At 43.4% G+C, this 17,671-nt stretch overlaps 1 protein-coding gene across 6 annotated transcripts in view; it reads left to right on the plus strand.

The window, feature by feature from the left end:
• Nucleotides 1-9,011: 9,011 nt before the first annotated feature.
• The window catches only part of CSNK1G1 (casein kinase 1 gamma 1), a 208,772-nt gene continuing 200,112 nt past the window's right edge, over nt 9,012-17,671 (plus strand). For 5 of the 6 annotated variants that reach the window (XM_023185302.1, XM_023185305.1, XM_023185307.1 and 2 more), the window contains exon 1: nt 9,012-9,283. The gene's annotated coding sequence lies outside the window, so the exon portion shown is untranslated. The remainder of the gene's footprint in view (nt 9,284-17,671) is intronic. The other variant, XM_023185303.1, reaches the window with a different exon arrangement.

Genomic DNA, 17,671 nt, shown 5'->3' on the forward strand with positions numbered 1-17,671 from the left:
GAAACTCTGTCTCTACTAAAAATGAAAAAATGAGCCAGGCGTGGTGGCACATGCCTGTAATCCCAGCTACTCAGGAGGCTGAGGCAGGAGAATTGCTTGAACATGGGAGGCGGAGGTTGCAGTGAGCCAAGATAGTGCCACTGCACTCCAGCCTGAGCAACAGAGTGAGACAATGTCTTAAAAAAAAAGAAAAAAGATATAAACAATAATTTAAAAATTAGCCTGGCATGGTGGCATGCACAGTGGAACCAGATCCCATCTCTTAAAAAAAAGAATTTTTCCTGGGATATACATTTGATTCGCTATCATAAAATACAATTTTAAACTTGGAAGTCAATATAACATGAAAGGCAAATCATGCCATAAACCCACAGGCATGGCAAAACTCCTCAGAGCTACTATGACATTTTTCAACATAACCAGAGGTATAATTGAAGAAGTAGGTATAATATTCCTCATCACACTTTTTGCAGCAGCCTGTAGTCAAAATTAATCATTTTAGTAGGCATATTTTTCTGAAATATGTTTGTAATAAGTGTATACTTATTTTTACAATACACTATCCATTTGTGTGCTTCCTAAAATTATGTCCTATTTTATTCTTTCCGAATACAAATCAGAGCATTGACCTGATTTTAACACCTTCCAAACTGTTTGAGTCCTGATGATCGTAGATTATATTTTTTGCTTTGTCTTTTAGAGGTGGATATTATTAAACAGAATGTTACTGAATTGGGAGCTGAGTTTCTAAAACCCCAGGTATTCGATAATTAGGTTTATTTTTAAGGAGTAGTTTAAAAAATCTAGTAAAGTTAAGTTTTAATGGATCTGACACTTGATTTGCTATTTTTCTTTTCTTTTCTTCTTTTTTTTTTCTCAGATGGAGTCTCGCTCTGTCACCCCCTAGGCCAGAGCGCAGTGGGATGATCTCAGCTCACAACAACTTCCGCCTCCCAGGTTCGAGCAATTCTCCTACCTCAGACTCCGGAGTAGCTGGGACTACAGGCGCTCGCCACCACGCCCTGCTAATTTTTGCATTTTTAGTAGAGGCAGGATTTCACCATGTTGGCCAGGTTGGTCTCTAACTCCCAACTCCTGACCTCAGGTGATCCGCCTGACTGGGCCTCCCAAAGTGCTGGGATTTTTTTTTTTGAGACAGAGTCTCGCTCTGTTGCCCAGGTTGGAGTGCAGTGGCGCAATGTTGGCTCACTGCAAGCTCCACCTCCCGGGTTCACACTATTCTCCTGCCTCAGCCTCCTGAGTAGCTGGGATTACAGGTGCCCGCCCGGCTAATTTTTTAAATATTTTTAGAAGAGACGGGGTTTCACCATGTTAGCCAGGATGGTCTTGATCTCCTGACCTTGTGATCCATCTGCCTCGGCCTCCCAAAATGCTAGGATTACAGGTATGAGTCACTGCACCCGGCCAAGTTTCAAAATTTTTAGAAACAATTACACACCTAAATTCAACTTCAATCTGGGAGCAGTGGCTCATGCCTATATTCCCAGCACTTTGGGAGGCCAAGGCAGGTGAATCACATGAGGTCAGGAGTTCGAGACCAGCCTGGCCAATATGGTGAAACTCTGACTCTACTAAAACTGCAAAAAAAGACTGGGCGTGGTGTCTCACGCCTATAATCCTAGCACTTTGGGAGGCCAAGGTGGACAGATGACCTGAGGTCAGGGGTTCAAGATCAGCCTGGTCAACATGGTGAAACCCCATCTCTACTAAAAATACAAAAATTAGCCGGGTGTGATGGCGGGCACCTATAATCCCAGCTAACTGGGGAGGCTGAGGCAGGAAGATCACTTGAACCCATGAGGCAGAGGTTGCAGTGAGCCCAGATTGCGCCACTGCACTCCAGGGTGGGTGACAGAGTGAGACTCTATCTTAAATAAATACATACATACATACATAATAAAAATGCAAAAATTAGCTGGGCATGGTGGTTGGTGCCTGTAGTCCCAATTACTTGGGAGGCCGAGGCAGGAGAATCACTTGAACCTGGGAGGTAGAGGTTGTAGTGAGCTGAGATCATGTCACTGCACTCCAGCCTGAGCCACAGAGCGGGACTCCCTCTGAAAAAAAAAAAAAGAGAATCTTTTCAAGTATATGTTTGATGATGTATCACTTTGATTAGGCAAATTTACACACAAGGTTTCCTTTACAAAGCATTTTCAAAATGTACCATGGCAACTTAGCTTTTCTAAACAGAAGGGAAGTATAGACCCCTTCTTTTCATTGAAACTGAATTTAAAAGTAAAATCTGGCCGGACGCGGTAGTTCATGCCTGTAATCCCAGCACTTTGGGAGGCCAAGGCGGGCGGATCACGAGGTCAGGAGATCGAGACCATCCTGGCTAACATGGTGAAACCCCATCTCTACTAAAATACAAAAACTTAGCCGGTTGTGGTGGTGGGTGCCTATAGTCCCAGCTACTCGGGAGGCTGAGGCAGGAGAATGGCATGAACCTGGGAGGCGGAGCTTGCAGTGAGTCGAGATCGTGCCACTGTACTCCAGCCTGGGTGACAGAGTGAGACTCCATCTCAGGGGAAAAAAAAAAAGTAAAACCTACCCATCTACCCATTAAGAAGATAGTTAAACTAAGATAGATAGATTGATTTTGAGGCAGGGTCTTACTCTATTGCCCAGGCCAGAGTGCAGTGGTGTGATCTCAGCTCTCTGCAGCCTCAACCTCCCTTGCTCAAATGATCCTCCTGCGTCGGCCTCCTGAGTAGCTGGGACTAAGGCATGTGCCACCATGCCCAGCTAATTTTTAGTTTTTTTTAGATATGCGGTCTTGCTCTGTCACAAGCTGGTCTTGAACCCCTGAGCTCAAGCGATCCTTCCGCCTCAGCCTCTGAAACTGCTGGGGTTAAAGGTGTGAGCCACTACGCCCAGCCAAAACCAAGGTTTTAATTTTTTACCCTTCACAAAGTTAATCTATCTTTTTTTTTTTTTTTTTCTGAGATGGAGTTTCGCTCTTGTTGCCCAGGCTGGAGTGCAATGGCACAATCTCGACTCACTGCAGCCTCTGCCTCCCGGGTTCAAGCGATCCTTCTGCCTCAGCCTCCTGAGTAGCTGGGATTACAGGCATGTGCCACCATGCCAGGCTAATTTTGTATTTTTAGTAGAGACACGGTTTGTCTGTGTTAGTCAGGCTGGTCTCGAACTCCTGACCTCAGGTGATCCACAAGCCTCAGCCTCCCAAAGTGTTGGGATTATAGGCGTGAGTCACCGCGCCCAGTTTGGTTTTTTTTCTTTTAATGCATTATTCAAATTTTACTGCTAGTGTCAAATTTTACTGACCAGATAATGATTAAAACTACTCCTGAATTTTTTAATGCTAGAGCATTGTGAGCATCATATGTATTTTGTGTTTCCATAGTTTTACAAAGGAAGAGCAAATATTCAAGAGAAAATTATAAAGAGAGCTCAAAGACTTATTTAAAAGATGTCGAATGCTTATTATTTTTTCTTGCTCATCTCTCCAATGAGATTCTAAAAAAAGTAGAATTTTGCCTGTGTGCAGTGACTCACACCTGTACTCCCAGCACTTTTGGAGGCTGAGGTGGGAGGATCACTTGAGCTCAGAGTTTGAGACCAGCCCAGGCATCATAAGCCTCATTTCTACAAAGAATAAAAAAATTAGCTGGGCATGGTGGCACACATCTCTGGTCCCAGCTACTTTGTAGGCTGAGGCGGGAGAATTGCTTGAGTCCAGGAGGTTGAGGCTGCAGTGAGTCATGATCACATCACTGCACTCTAACCTGCGCAATAGAGGGAGACCCTGTCTCAACAGACAAAAACATATTTGGAATATAAAGCCTAAACTAAATGCACTTTTCTCATGTGTATACTACTTACAAATTCTACTGTACTTAGAATCTTCAAGCTAACTCACTTTCAGAAAAAAATGTTCAACTGAGCCTTGGCTCAACCATCATTGTTATGATGGTTTCTTTTACCTTTGAGAATAGCATATGGAAGTGGGAGAGAGATTACAGGTGTGAGCCTCTGTGCCTGGCCACGACCTTCAATTGTTAGGTAGTTGTTATATCTTTAGCCTTCCTAAGGATGTTATGTCTTCAAGCTTTCTAAGCCTTAACATTCAATGGTTTATGTCATATGTATCCTAAGTGACTTTTTCTAAGTCCCTTGTGTAAGGGATTATGTCTTTTATATTGTATATTGCTTAGGCACATAAATGGTAAGTTTGGCTAAATTTCTTCTTATTGACTCCACACATTCATTAATTGTTAGACTCTAGTTTTGATATTTTATTTTATTTTTTATTGTTTGAGACAGAGTCTGGCTCTGTCACCCAGGCTGGAGTTCAGTGGTGTGATCTTGGCTCACTGCAACCTCCACCTCCCAGGTTCTCCTGCCTCAGCCTCCCAAGTAACTGGGATTACAGGCACCCAGCACCATAGCCGGCTAATTTTTTGTATTTTTTTTTTTTTTTGTATTTTTTTTTTTTTTTGAGACGGAGTCTTCCTCTGTCGCCCAGGCTGGAGTGCAGTGGCTGGATCTCAGCTCACTGCAACCTCCGCCTACCGGGTTCACGCCATTCTCCTGCCTCAGCCTCCCGAGTAGCTGGGACCACAGGCACCCGCCACCTCGCTCGGCTAATTTTTTGTATTTTTAGTAGAGACGGGGTTTCACCGTGTTAGCCAGGATGGTCTTGATCTCCTGACCTCGTGATCCGCCCGTCTCGGCCTCCCAAAGTGCTGGGATTACAGGCTTGAGCCACCGCGCCCGGCTTTTTTTTTTCTAGTAGAGACAGGCTGGTCTGAAACTCCTGACCTCAAGTGATCCACTCACCTTGGCCTCCCAAAGTGTTGGGATTACAGGCATGAGCCACCATGCCTGGCCTAGTTCTGGTATTTTATGTTTGAAGATGCCAATGTAACTCTAACAATACTTAAATATTAATAATTGAGTCACAGCATATTGGGTTTCCCCAATATACATTAGATATGTTAAGTTTTTAAATGATTACAAAGGGCAATAAAAAAATGAAGATAGCTCAAGAGAGTGGGAGAAAAGTTTGGAAGTCCCATATTGATCTGTAGGATGAAGGTACTGTACTGACTTAATGAGGGCTGTTTGAGATCTAGCCCAGATCTGAGAACACTGTCTTATAGTTCATATTAAGAATATGGATTCATGGCCGGGTGTGGTAGTTCACACCTGTAATCCCAGCACTTGGAAAGACTGAGGCCTCAGGAGTTCAAGACCAGCCTGGGCAACAGAATGAGACCCCCATCTCTACAAAAAATACAAAAATTAGCCAGGTGTGGTAGTTCACACCTATAATCCCAGCACTTTGGGAGGCTGAGGCAAACGGATTGCTTGAGATCAGGAGTTCAAGACCGGCCTGGGCAACATAGTGAGATCCCATCTCTACAAAAAAATACAAAAATTAGCTGAGTGTGGTGGCGCTCTGCACACCTGTAGTCCCAGCTATTTGGGAGGCTGAGGTAGAAGGATCGCTTGAGCCAACGAGGTGGAGGCTGCAGTGAGCCAAGATCGTGCCACTGCACTCCAGCCTGGGTGACAGAATGAGACCCTGTCTAAAAAAGAAGAAGAAAAAAAAAAACAGAGAATATGGATTCCTCACAAAAATCACAAAAGTGTAGTTAAACTCACATACCTAATTTTAGGTGGGGTTTGTGCTATCCATCTTTAGAGACCTCAAAGCAATGAGTATGTTGAAATAATAGAATAGAGGACATGTTAGGAATTAGGAGTCAAGCCAGTTATTCATATACCTATACAAAAGTGTCAGTTTTTAAAAAGCTGTAGGTCACAAGGTCAGGAGATCGAGACAACAGTGAAACCCCATCCTACTAAAAAAACACAAAATATTAACCGGGTGCAGTGGCAGGTGCCCGTAGTCCCAGCTACTCGGGAGGCTGAGGCAGGAGAATGGCGTAAACCCGGGAGGTGGAGCTTGCAGTGAGCTGAGATCTTGCCACCGTACTCTAGCCTGGGTGACAGAGCCAGACTCCATCTCAAAAAAAAAAAAAAAAAAAAAAAAAAAAGCTGTAGGAAGAGAGGATGTAAACAAATGCTGCTTATAAATCATTTTTCTTCAGGCAGTGGGTAAAATGAGTGATGCATAGGAATTTGAATTTCTACACTGGCTTACACTATCACATTTAATCATAACTATTGATTTTCTCAATAAAACATTTCTTTCTATAGAACACATTTATTATTTACCATCATCATGTTTTAATTTTTTGAAACATCCTAGTCTATCATAGTTTTAGATATGTTATTATTCATTGAGCTCATTTTATTTACTATTTCAAGGTTTTTTGATATTTAAACCTGTTTGGCAATTGAAATACCAAGCTCTGTTTTGTCAGGGTAACATGTTTACCACTTGTCACTTTCAGCCAGATTTTTTTTTTTTCTTGGAGACGGAGTCTTGCTGTGTCCCAGGCTGGAGTGCAGTGGCGTGATCTCAGCTCATTGCAGCCTCCGCCTCCTGGTTTCAGGCAATTCTTCTGCCTCAGCCTCCCAAGTAGATGGGATTATAGGCATCCACAACCACACCCGGCTAATTTTTATTTTTTATTTTTTTTATTTTTGGTAGAGATGGGGTTTCTCCATGTTGGTCAGGCTGATCTCAAACTTCTGACCTCATTTGACCCGCCCTCCTTGGCCTCCCAAAGTGCTGAGGTTACAGGCATGAGCCACTGCATCCTGCCCAGGTTTTTAAAGGAACAATTAGTGGATGAGCTCAAATTCCATTTGAATTGTGCATGTGTATATGCTCCCACATGTATTCATGTCAATGGCAGAAGTGGAAATGTATTAAACATCCTATAGACTCATTTGAACTTGAAGTGATTTCCTAAAGGTTTTGCTGAAGTGATTACCTATGGTGAATCAATTTAACCCTGTCTCATGCATACGGGAAAACCAATAGACGGTGTTTTGTTTAAGTGACCAAAGCTCGTTTCCTGTCTGTCCCAGTTAAGGTGGACAACAGTTCAATTTTGGTGACTATAAAGAGGTTATCATGATCAATAAAATTAGAGCCTGTCGTGTCAAGTATATTCACTACCATGGAATAGAAAATAAATTTAGGAGCTACTGTTAAGCATTCTGCTTGTAAGCAGACTTATTTAAGATCAGAAAACCAAATGAAGATTTTTACTCATTTTTCTCTGAATGTCCAACTGCATTTCTCTGAATATTTACCTACCATAACGATATGGGTTCTTTTCCTTTTTTTTTTTTCTTTTTCCTTTTTTTTTGAAACGGAGTCTCGCTCTGTCGCCCAGGCTGGAGTGCAATGGTGCAATCTTGGCTCACTGCAACCTCCGCCTCCTGGGTTCAAGTTATTCTCCTGCCTCAGCTTTCCGAGTAGGTGGGATCACAGGCGCCTGCCACCACGCCCAGCTAATTTTTGTATTTTTAGTAGAAACGGGGTTTCACCAGGTTGGCCAGGCTGGTCTCGAACTCCTTACCTCAGGTGATCCGCAGGCCTTGGCCTCCCAAAGTGCTGAGATTACAGGCGTGAACTACCGCGCCAGGCCCCCAGATACCAGTTCTTGTTCTCCAGTATTATTTTGTTGACTTTTACCTCAACAAATTCAAATGTTTTCAAACCCCAAATCACCCAGACACAATAAATGAGGTCTCTTTTCTTATCCATAGTGTCGATATGAAAGTTTATTTTGAGGATTTTTTTTTCTTTTTTTTGAGACGGAGTCTATCTCTGTGGCCAGGCTGGAGTGCAGTGGTGCGATCTGGGCTCACTGCAACCTCCGCCTCCCGGGTTCCAGCGATTCTCCTGCCTCAGCCTCCCGAGTAGCTGGGGCTAAAGGCACATGCCACCATGCCCGGTTAATTTTTGTATATTTATTTATTTATTTATTATTTTTGGGATGGAGTCTCGCCCTGTCGCCAGGCTGGAGTGCCATTGGAGTGCAATGGCACAATCTTGGCTCACTGTAATCTCCACCTCCCGGGGTCAGGCAATTCCCCTGCCTCATCCTCCCGTGTAACTGGGACTACAGGCCCGCGCCACCACCCCCAGCCAATTTTTTGTATTTTAGTAGAGACAGGGTTTCACCATGTTGGCCAGGATGGTCTCCATCTCCTGACCTCGTGATCCGCCTGCCAGGGCTTCCCAAAGTGTTGGGATTACAGGTGTGAGTCACTGCGCCCGGCCTATTTTGAGTTTTGAGTGGAGGATTAGACAGTCTTCTTCCTTCCCGAACTTGATTATGGGCTCCCTTTAGCCTTTTTCTTTGTTTTCTGTTTTTTTTTCTTTTTCCTTTTCTTGAGTTTTGTTTGTTTTGTTTTTTTTTCCTTTTCCCGAGACGCAGTCTCAAGAGGTCCTGAGAACATGTGCCCTACTCTCTGTTTTAAGGATTAAAGTAAGTGTCGAGTTACATTGAATCTTTTTTGCCTCTTCCATTTGGCTAGGTTAATTCCAGACCTTACACAAACATGTGCAGCTCTTATAAAATATAGGTGAAGACAAACATTTTTCTAACCATTCGTCTTCATGGGCTGTCACAGGAGAACTAAGTGCATGAAAAATCTTTCACAACATTGAAGGAAATTTTAAAAATCTGGTTGAAACACAATTAAAAATCCACAAGAGGGAGATGCTTGCTAAACCGTCAGAAAACAATTCCCTCGAGGCACCTGAGAGAGGAGCCTTAGGAACAGCCACTGGGTCAGCCACAGGATTGAGGGTGGGAGGGAGCAGGAGTATATAGAGATGGGGGGCTTGGTGGAGGAGTACAGTTGAAGGGAAAAGCGGGATGGGTTTCGTGCCTCTGGCAGCGAAGCGTGTACTCGGTCTAAATCTTGGGCAGAAGGTAAGAGCGTGTTGCCAAAGGAGAGCTGAGTGCTCCCGATATATCTCCTGGTAGTCCCAGAAGAAATGGGGGTGGGTTGCTTTGAAGGCACTTCCGCTTAGCAACCCCACGCGGTTGCTAAGGAGGGGGAAGCCGTGGGGATAACCCGGAAGTGATGGTGTCAGTTTATCGTTGCTTGCACAAGGTTTGTCCTATTAGGTGCGCCAGGGTACTCTGCGGCTCCGGGACGAGGGCGGGGCCACGCTAGTGGTTCCGGTTCGGCTCCAGCCGCCCCTCCGCTCCTAGCCTTCCCCCTCCCCTCCGCCTTCTCCCCTCCCTCCCGCTCCTGGGAAAGAGAGAAACCACCGCTGCGGGTGGGTAGAGAAGCACTCGGCGCCTCAGGGAGGGGACCAGGCCCGCCTCATTTGCGCCTTGCAGCACTGCTGGATCAGGTACCTGCGCCGGCTTCGACGGGGTTCTGTAGGCTGAAGTCTGAGCGTGTGTGTGTGTCTGAGGGGGTTGGTGGGGGGCCCTTTCCTGGGTGTGGGGGGGGGACACCGGGATCCCGGGTCGGGCGCAGTCTGGCGTTTGTGTCTGTGGAGGGTTGCGGGGGCGGAATGGAGGGGCTGAGGGACACAGCGGGTGGAGAGTTTCGGTTAGCGGGGTAGAGGTAGGCGGAGGAGGCGCCCCTTCCGAGAAAGCCGACTTCGGCCGTTGTGGACCGGGAGTTTGCCACCTGGAGGGCTTACTCTGAAAGGGGGAGCATCCTCTGGGAGCCAAAAGGAGGGCACAGATCTTGTCAGGGTGGCTGGGGCAATCCCGTGGTTCCATTGCCCTCTTTCCCTACCCACCCCGCTGGGACAGAGCTGGACTTCCAGGGTTGTGGGGGTTCTGAGTCGGCTGGGCACCGCGGGGAGCCGCCCTTGCGGAGCTAGGGCACAAGAGTGGGTAATGAGACCTCCCTCTACCCAACTTCCGTGCGCTTCCCCCACTTCTTCCTTTACTGTTCCCTCGCCCCCACGTCCTACAGGAGCAGTGTCCCCCAAGTGGGCAGGCATCACATTGTAAAAGAGTGAAACTGGGTTTGTTGCCCCTAAATTATACTTAAGATGTTTGGAAAGTGCCTGAATGACATATTCAACCAAGTCTCCCAGCTCGATATTAATTCCGGTATAAATTACCTTAGAAAAGTTGAATTCTGAAAAGCATTTAACAATAGGCTAGTCCAGGTGTAACCTTGTGTAGTAGTTGTACGTGTTTATTTTTAAAAAAAGGAATGAGGAAACCATATAGATGTATTAGAGGTGTAGGCAAGACATGTTGAGGCAAGGCTTTTCCAACCTCTTTCTTACCTGCCAGTAAACCTGCCCTAATTTAAATGAAGTAGAAAGATCCTCTTCATTTTTGTTTCAATCAGTGACTGAATGCTAGGTGCTGTGTAGTGATGTCTCAGAATAGATATGTGAATTTTCAGAGAGAAAATGAATATTCTGCTGTTGAGCCTGTGTCTTAATCTTTTAAGGAGATAATTGCGGTCAGGTGGAAGTATTGGCTTTCAGGCAGATAAATCTTGGGTTGAACCTAGACTATGCCAGTTGCTAGTTACTGATCTTGGGTAAGTCATGGAACCTACCAGAGCTTCCGTTTCCTCATAAGTAATATGAGTTAAAATTCTTACCTGTGTTATAAGTAACAGCCCATTTTAAACGGAACCACCTTTGAATTACAAGATAAATTATTATCATTAACCGTACACAGTCAAGGCAGCCCAGTTTTGTGAAACGAGGTTTGAGATAGGAAGGCAACTAGATAATACTTCAAAAAAAGGTATACGATAGGACTTTCAGTGTCTTCTTGAAATTGATCATAAGTAGCATGAAATTCAATTATCAGCAGTTTCTTAAAATTCAAAATAATAAAGTAGAATATGACCCATTTATTGAAACGAGCAAAATATATTTTATAGGTTTTTCTCAGCTACACCATATTGGTGTTTATAGTATAGATTAACACAATACATGAAAAAGTAATGTATTGTAAATCTTAACATCACATGTCTCTTTAAAGAGAATTAAAATTGGGGTGCAAAATAGAAAGTACTTTTTTTGTTTGTTTGTTTGTTCGAGAAGCAGTCTTGCTCTGTCACCCAGGCTGGAGTGCAGTGGCGCGATCTCAGCTCACTGCAACCTCCGCCTCCAGGATTCAAGCGATTCTCCTGCCTCAGCTTCCTGAGTAGCTGGAATTACAGGCGCCTGCCACTATGCCGAGCTAATTTTTTATGTTTTTAGTAGAGACAGGGTTTCACTGTGTTGGTCAGGTTGGTCTTGAACTCCTGACGTTGTAATCCACCCGCCTCAGCCTCCTGAAGTGCTGGGATTACAGGTGTGAGCCACCGTGCCCAGCCTACTTGTAATTTTAAGATAAAAATCATCATCATCATCTTAGGCAGCAGCAGCAGCAGCATCTCTCATCTCAATTAGATTTACACTACTAGAAAAACTTATATAATATTCAGAAAATAAATGAAAATTGAATAAATTTCTGCCTTTAAGTCATTCCTTATTACAATATGGAAATAAATCCAAGAAACATGAAGTCTGTTTTTTATTTATTTTTAGTGACAAGGTCTTTCTCTGTCACTTAGGCCAGAATGAGTACACTGGGACAATTATACTCACTGCAACCTCAAACCCCTGGGCTCAAGTAATCCTCCTGTGTCGCCTTTCCAAAGTGTTAAGATTACAGGTGTGAACCACCTCACCCAGCCCATGAAGTCTTTTTCTTTTTCTTTTGGAACGGAGTCTCACTCTGTCACCCAGGCTGGAGTGTGGTGGCACGATTTCGGCTCACTGAAACCTCTACCTCCCGGGTTTAAGCGATTCTCCTGCCTCAGCCTCCCAAGTAGCTGGGATTACAGGCACATGCTACCACACCCGGCTAATTTTTTTGTGTTTTTAGTAGAGACGGGGTGTTACCGTGTTAGCCAGGATGGTGTCGATCTCCCGACCTCATGATCCACCTGCCTCGGCCTCCCAAAGTGCTGGGATTACAGGCATGAGCCACTGTGCCTGGCTGAAGTCTTTATACTCATTTGTTTTGTGGATTTAAAATAATATAGTTATGTGTCATCTATTATATGTCAGATTTTCAGGTAACGTAGTTTGCTTTTTGAGGTGACTTATAGTTAGTAATTTTCAAATGTAATTTATACTCAGAGGACAAAAATCAAATAGCTTGCTGTAATAATAGATGTTTGTGAGAATACAAAGTTTGTAATTCAATATGACCTTTTTTGAGAAGTTCATAGGTTTTGTGTACATTTGTGAGAAATTTTCTTTTCTTTTCTTTTTTTTTGAGGCAGAGTCTCACTCTGTTGTCCAGGCTGGAGTGCAGTGGCGCGATCTCTGCTCACTGCAGCCTCTGCCTGCTAGGTTCAAACATTTCTCCCACCTCAGCCTTCCAAGTAGCTGGGACTGCAGGTGTGCGTCACCATGTCCAGCTAATTTTTGTGCTTTTAGTAGAGAAGGCGTTTCACCGTGTTGGCCAGGCAGGTTTCGAACTCCTAACCTCAAGTGATCCTCCAGCTTTTGCTTCCCAAAGTGCTGGGATTACAGGCATGAACCAACACACACAGCCCTGAGGAATTTTCAAGTATATTTCTTCCCCGTATCTCTTTTATAAAGAGTTGAAATTAGGCCGGGCACGGTGGCTCATGCCTGTAATCCCAGCACCTTGGGAGGCCGAGGCGGGCGGATCACCTGAGGTCAGGAGTTCGAGACCAGCCTGAACAACATGGAGAAATCCCATCTCTACTAAAAATACAAAATTAGTCAAGCGTGATGGCGCGTGCCTGTAATCCCAGCTACTCGGGAGGCTGAGGCAAGAGAATCACTTGAACCCGGGAGGCAGAGGTTGCAGTGAGCCGAGATCGCGCCGTTCACTCTAACCTGGGCAAGAGCAAAACTCCATCTCAAAAACAAAAAAAAAGAAGAGTTGAAATTATGTTTTGTGATAGTTACAGATTTTTGGTAAGGTTATTCAGCTTTCTAAATGGCTCTTCTGAGAGTGTAAGGTCTGTATATATCCAAGCTTTTTGCTGTGTTTTCTTTTTTATTTTTATTTTTATTTTTTTTGAGATGGAGTCTTGCTCTGTCACCCATGCTGGAGTGCAGTGGCACTATCTTGGCTCACTGCAACCTCCGCCTCCTGGGTTTAAGCAATTCTGCTGCCTCAGCCTCCTGAGTAAGCTGGAACTATAAGCATGTGCCACCACGCTGGCTAATTTTTGTACTTTTAGTAGAGATGGTATTCACCATGTTGGCCTTGCTGCTCTCGAACTCGTGACCTCAGGTGATCCACCCACCTCGGCCTCCCAAGGTGCTGGGATTACAGGTATGAACTACTGTGCCCGGCCTGCTGTGTTTTCTTTTTTTTTTGTTTGAGATGGAGTCTTGCTCTGTCGCCCAGGCTGGAGTGCAGTGGCCGGATCTCAGCTCACTGCAAGCTCCGCCTCCCAGGTTTAAGCCATTCTCCTGCCTCAGCCTCCCGAGTAGCTGGGACCACAGATGCCCGCCACTTCGCCCGGCTAGTTTTTTTTGTATTTTTTAGTAGAGATGGGATTTCACCGTGTTAGCCAGGATGGTCTTGATCTCCTGACCTCGTGATCCGCCCGTCTCGGCCTCCCAAAGTGTGCTGTGTTTTCTTGTATCATTTTTTATCATCCTTTAAATCTTAAAGTTGAGATCATATGCTTTGGTAAAGCTCTCAGAAACTCCCACTTTTCCCCTGTCGTCTTCTCAAACTTTAATACTGTATTAATATTTTTAAAAATCTTTTTTGTATTTGAGATGGAGTCTCTGTTGCCTAGGCTGGAGTGCAGTGGTGTGATCTTAGCTTAGTGCAGCCTCCGCCCCCCAGGTTCAAGCGCCGCTTCTGCCTCAGTCTCCTGATTTACTGGGATTACAGATGTGCGCCACCATACCCAGCTAGTTTTTGTATTTTTAGTGGAGATGGGGTTTTGCCATTTTGACTACGCTGGTCTCGAACTCCTGGCCTCAAGTGATCGGCCTGCCTCGGCCTCCCAAAGTGCTGGGACTACAGGCATGAGCCACTGTGCCTGGCCCAATAATCTATTAATTTTGATATAAGAGATAGGATACTAGCTGCTAGAGTAAAAAATTCTATTTTAATTGTGTGCAATGAATAGAGACGGTTAGAGATTTCTCAATGACCACTTCCTCTCAAAGTCTGTGGCCATTCCAAGGATCTTTGCAGTTAGTTATCAGTTAGGGAATTTGCTTGTCAGGAAATCTGAAAATGACTAAACCTTTGTTTAGTATCTATCTCTTGGATGACCTCAGAAAGTTTTAGGAAAGATTAGAAAGGTTTATATATGTACCATATACTAGAATTAGATAATGAACAAAATGCAGCTAAATTTATTGGTGCTATAAAATCAGTAGTGAGTTACTTTGAAAATGTTATTAAAAAGTCCAGGCAGTGCTTTCTTTTTACTCAAACCAAATGAGTATTCTTCCAGAGCTTATTTTTGTTTTAAAGCATATTTCTTTTATGGAGCTGTGATTTAGTCTCTAATAAGGATAAATAATCATTGTAAGGAAAAAAAAGGCTGGTGTCATAGATTTTAATGCTACATCTTGATAGAAACTGCTTCAGTGGTTTTAGATAAGTGTATTTTCCTGAAAGAACTTTTGAATTTGTGGAATGATAGTTTTTCTCTTTTTAACAGCTAACTTGTCTTTACTCATTTCTGCCCAATATAGAAGCTCTGAGAAGCTGGGAGGAAAAAAAAAAAAAAGAATGAATTTACTTCAGAATTACCATTTTAAGTTTTGGAGATTACTTATTTGGAGAGCAAAATTGGATTTTGACATTACTGGGATTGTGTTCAAGATGGACTCAGGAAAAAAACTTAGATGCCATCTGTTTCAAATTCCTTCTCTCCCAACCCCTTTTATGTTTTATGGCTTTGTGTTCATCAGATTATTTTGTAAAAATAAAAATCCTCAGTAGATTTAGGTTATATAATATCAGCTCTATCAGTGAACATGTAACCAAAGATCTTGCATTTTTATATTGAGTTATACAGGATGATGACAGATATTGTTTAAAGTTAATTGTTATTTCAAACTATATGAATGGTAGCTTCATGCATCTTTAATTCTCACTGTTCACTTGATAAACCATTTTTGTAAGTAGTGTTTAATATAGTCCACTTGTTGATGGAAGTTGCTTAAAAAATTGATAAAAAGATATTTTAGATTAAAGCTTTATTCACTTGATGTCTTAAAACCAGAAGAGAAGCTTCTTCTGAGGATTTTTAACTTAAAATAAGCTTACTTAAATTTACTCTCTCAGTAGTGGATTTTATCTTACCTCTGTGCCAGTTGCTTAGTTTTCATCTAAATGTGTGCACATAGTTGGCACTTTTCATTTGGGATTTTTTTAATTTTTAATTTTTCTTTTAATTTTTTATTTTTAGGGACGAGGTTCTCAGTGTGTTGCTCAGGCTGGTCTTGAACTCCTGAGCTCAAGTGATCCTTCCACCTCAGCCTCCTGAGTAGCTGGGATTACAGATGCTAACCACCATGCTAGGTTCATTTTGGATCTTAATTCTGAGGGCAGGCTTTTAGGTTACTAAGCTGTAAAAGACCAAACTTGCTAAAGTTATAACCTTAACTTAGCAGACCAGAAAGACTCAATCATCTCTGAGAAACTGTGAAATAGCACTAGTGTGGTATCCCAGAAATGGCCTAAAGAGAGAGCCATCTGGATAGAAGAGAAGCCATGCTTTGTCTGCAGCAGGAATGTTCTGATGAGGTAGAAAGACAGATGGACTGTCCCCACACTAATGTAGTCTGTCCCTCACCCGGAAGCTCCAAGTGGGGAGTGTAGTTATAGTGGGGGTTGGGGTACTAGGGGTGGGAATTATTCCTTAATAATCTCTCACCCATCACATTAGAGGTGTGGAAATACTGCGAAGAGGGATATTCTCTTAGTTTTTGCCTTTCCCAAAGATGTCAGATGAACAGGTAGCCATTGCCCTTGCCACCAAAGGGAGAAGCCTGGGTGCTGGGAAAGTCTGTCAGAGAGCTGCAGTTTGATGTCTCCATCAAAATGCTACATAAATTTGCCAGGGAACAGTAGCATTGGATCCCAGTGGATTTCTGCTCCTTATACATTCTAACTCCTTAGCCTAGAAAAAGGGGCATTTAGGACTTTCTGAGTGAAACTTATGCATTTACTTCTCTCTTGATACTTTTTTTTTTTTTGAGGTGGAGTTTTGCTTTTGTTGCCCACGCAGGAGTGCAGTGGTGTGATCTCGGCTCACTGCAACCTCCACATCCCGGGTTCAGGCAATCCTCCTGCCTCAGCCTCCTGAGTAGCTGGGATTACAGGTGCCCGCCACCACGCCCGGCTAATTTTTTGTATTTTTAGTAGAGACGGGGGTTTCACCACGTTGGCCAGGCTGATCTCGAACTCCTGACCTCAGGTGATCCACCCACCTCGGCCTCCCAAAGTGCTGGGATTACAGGTGTGAGCCACTGTGCCTGGCCAATATATTTTAAAATACACTTTAATTTCTCTGTTGGCCATAATGAATGATGTGAATTTTTTTTTTTTTTTTTTTTTTTTTTTGGTGTTTGAGTGTCCATGATAATCACTGGATCTCATTTTAGCTTTAGGATAAATTACTAACCACAACTGTGATCAAGCCACTTCCCAGCTGGAGTTCTTTTCCGTTTCCTAGAGGTCACTCCCTGATGTGGGTGCTGGTGAGCAGAGAGAAATGACCAATACTAGGAAAAGGCAAGGGGATTAAAATCTCTTAATTTTGTTTTCACTTTGCTAGAATTTTTGTAGTCTACAGTGGCAATATTTACTATTTGAGATCATGTATGCCTTATTGTGTTTTTATCATTAATTTTTTTTAGAATACTTTTAGATTTCTGGAATAATAGGGCGGATAGTACATAGAGTTCACTGTGCTTCTCTCCTCCATCCCCCAGTTTCCCCTATTATTAACATCTTGCATTAGTGTGGTACATTTGTTTCAATTAATGAAATAATGTTGATACATTGTTGTTAACTATAGCATCTGGTTTACACTAAGGTTCACTCTTTGCATTGTACATTTTGTGGGTTTTGACAAATGCGTAATGACGTGTATCCACCATCACAGTTTCCTACACATAGTTTCATCACCCTAAAAATCCTGTGTGCTTTACATCCCTCCTCTCCTCCCTGAATTACTGGCAGACACTGACCATTTTACTGTCTCTATAGTATTGCCTTTTCCAAAATGTCATACAGTTAGAATCATATAACAGAGCTTTTTAAGACTCCCCCCCCCCCCCCACTTAGCAATATACATTGGATGTTCTTCATGTCTTTTTTTTTTTTTTTTCTGACATGGAGTCTTGCTCTGTCGCCAGGCTGGAGTGCAGTAGAACGATCTCAGCTCACTGCAACCTCTGCCTCCTGGGTTCAAGTGATTCCTCTGCCTCAGCTTCCCAAGTAGCTGGGATTACAGGCACACGCCACCACTCCTGACTAATTTTTTGTATTTTAGTAGAGACGGGGTTTCACAACGTTGGCCAAGATGGTCTCGATCTCCTGACATCGTGATCTGCCCGCCTTGGCCTGCTAAAGTGCTGGGATTACAGGCATGAGTCCCTGTGCCCAGCCTCTTCATGTCTTTTTGTGGCTTCATAGCTCATTTCTTTTTATTGCAGGATAATTTTTCTTTTCTTTTTCTTTCTTTCTTTTCTTTTTCTTTCTTTCTTTCTTTCTTTCTTTCTTTCTTTCTTTCTTTCTTT

The sequence above is a fragment of the Piliocolobus tephrosceles genome, chromosome 6 (assembly GCF_002776525.5).
Source record: "Piliocolobus tephrosceles isolate RC106 chromosome 6, ASM277652v3, whole genome shotgun sequence".
Taxonomy (NCBI): Eukaryota; Metazoa; Chordata; class Mammalia; order Primates; family Cercopithecidae; genus Piliocolobus; species Piliocolobus tephrosceles.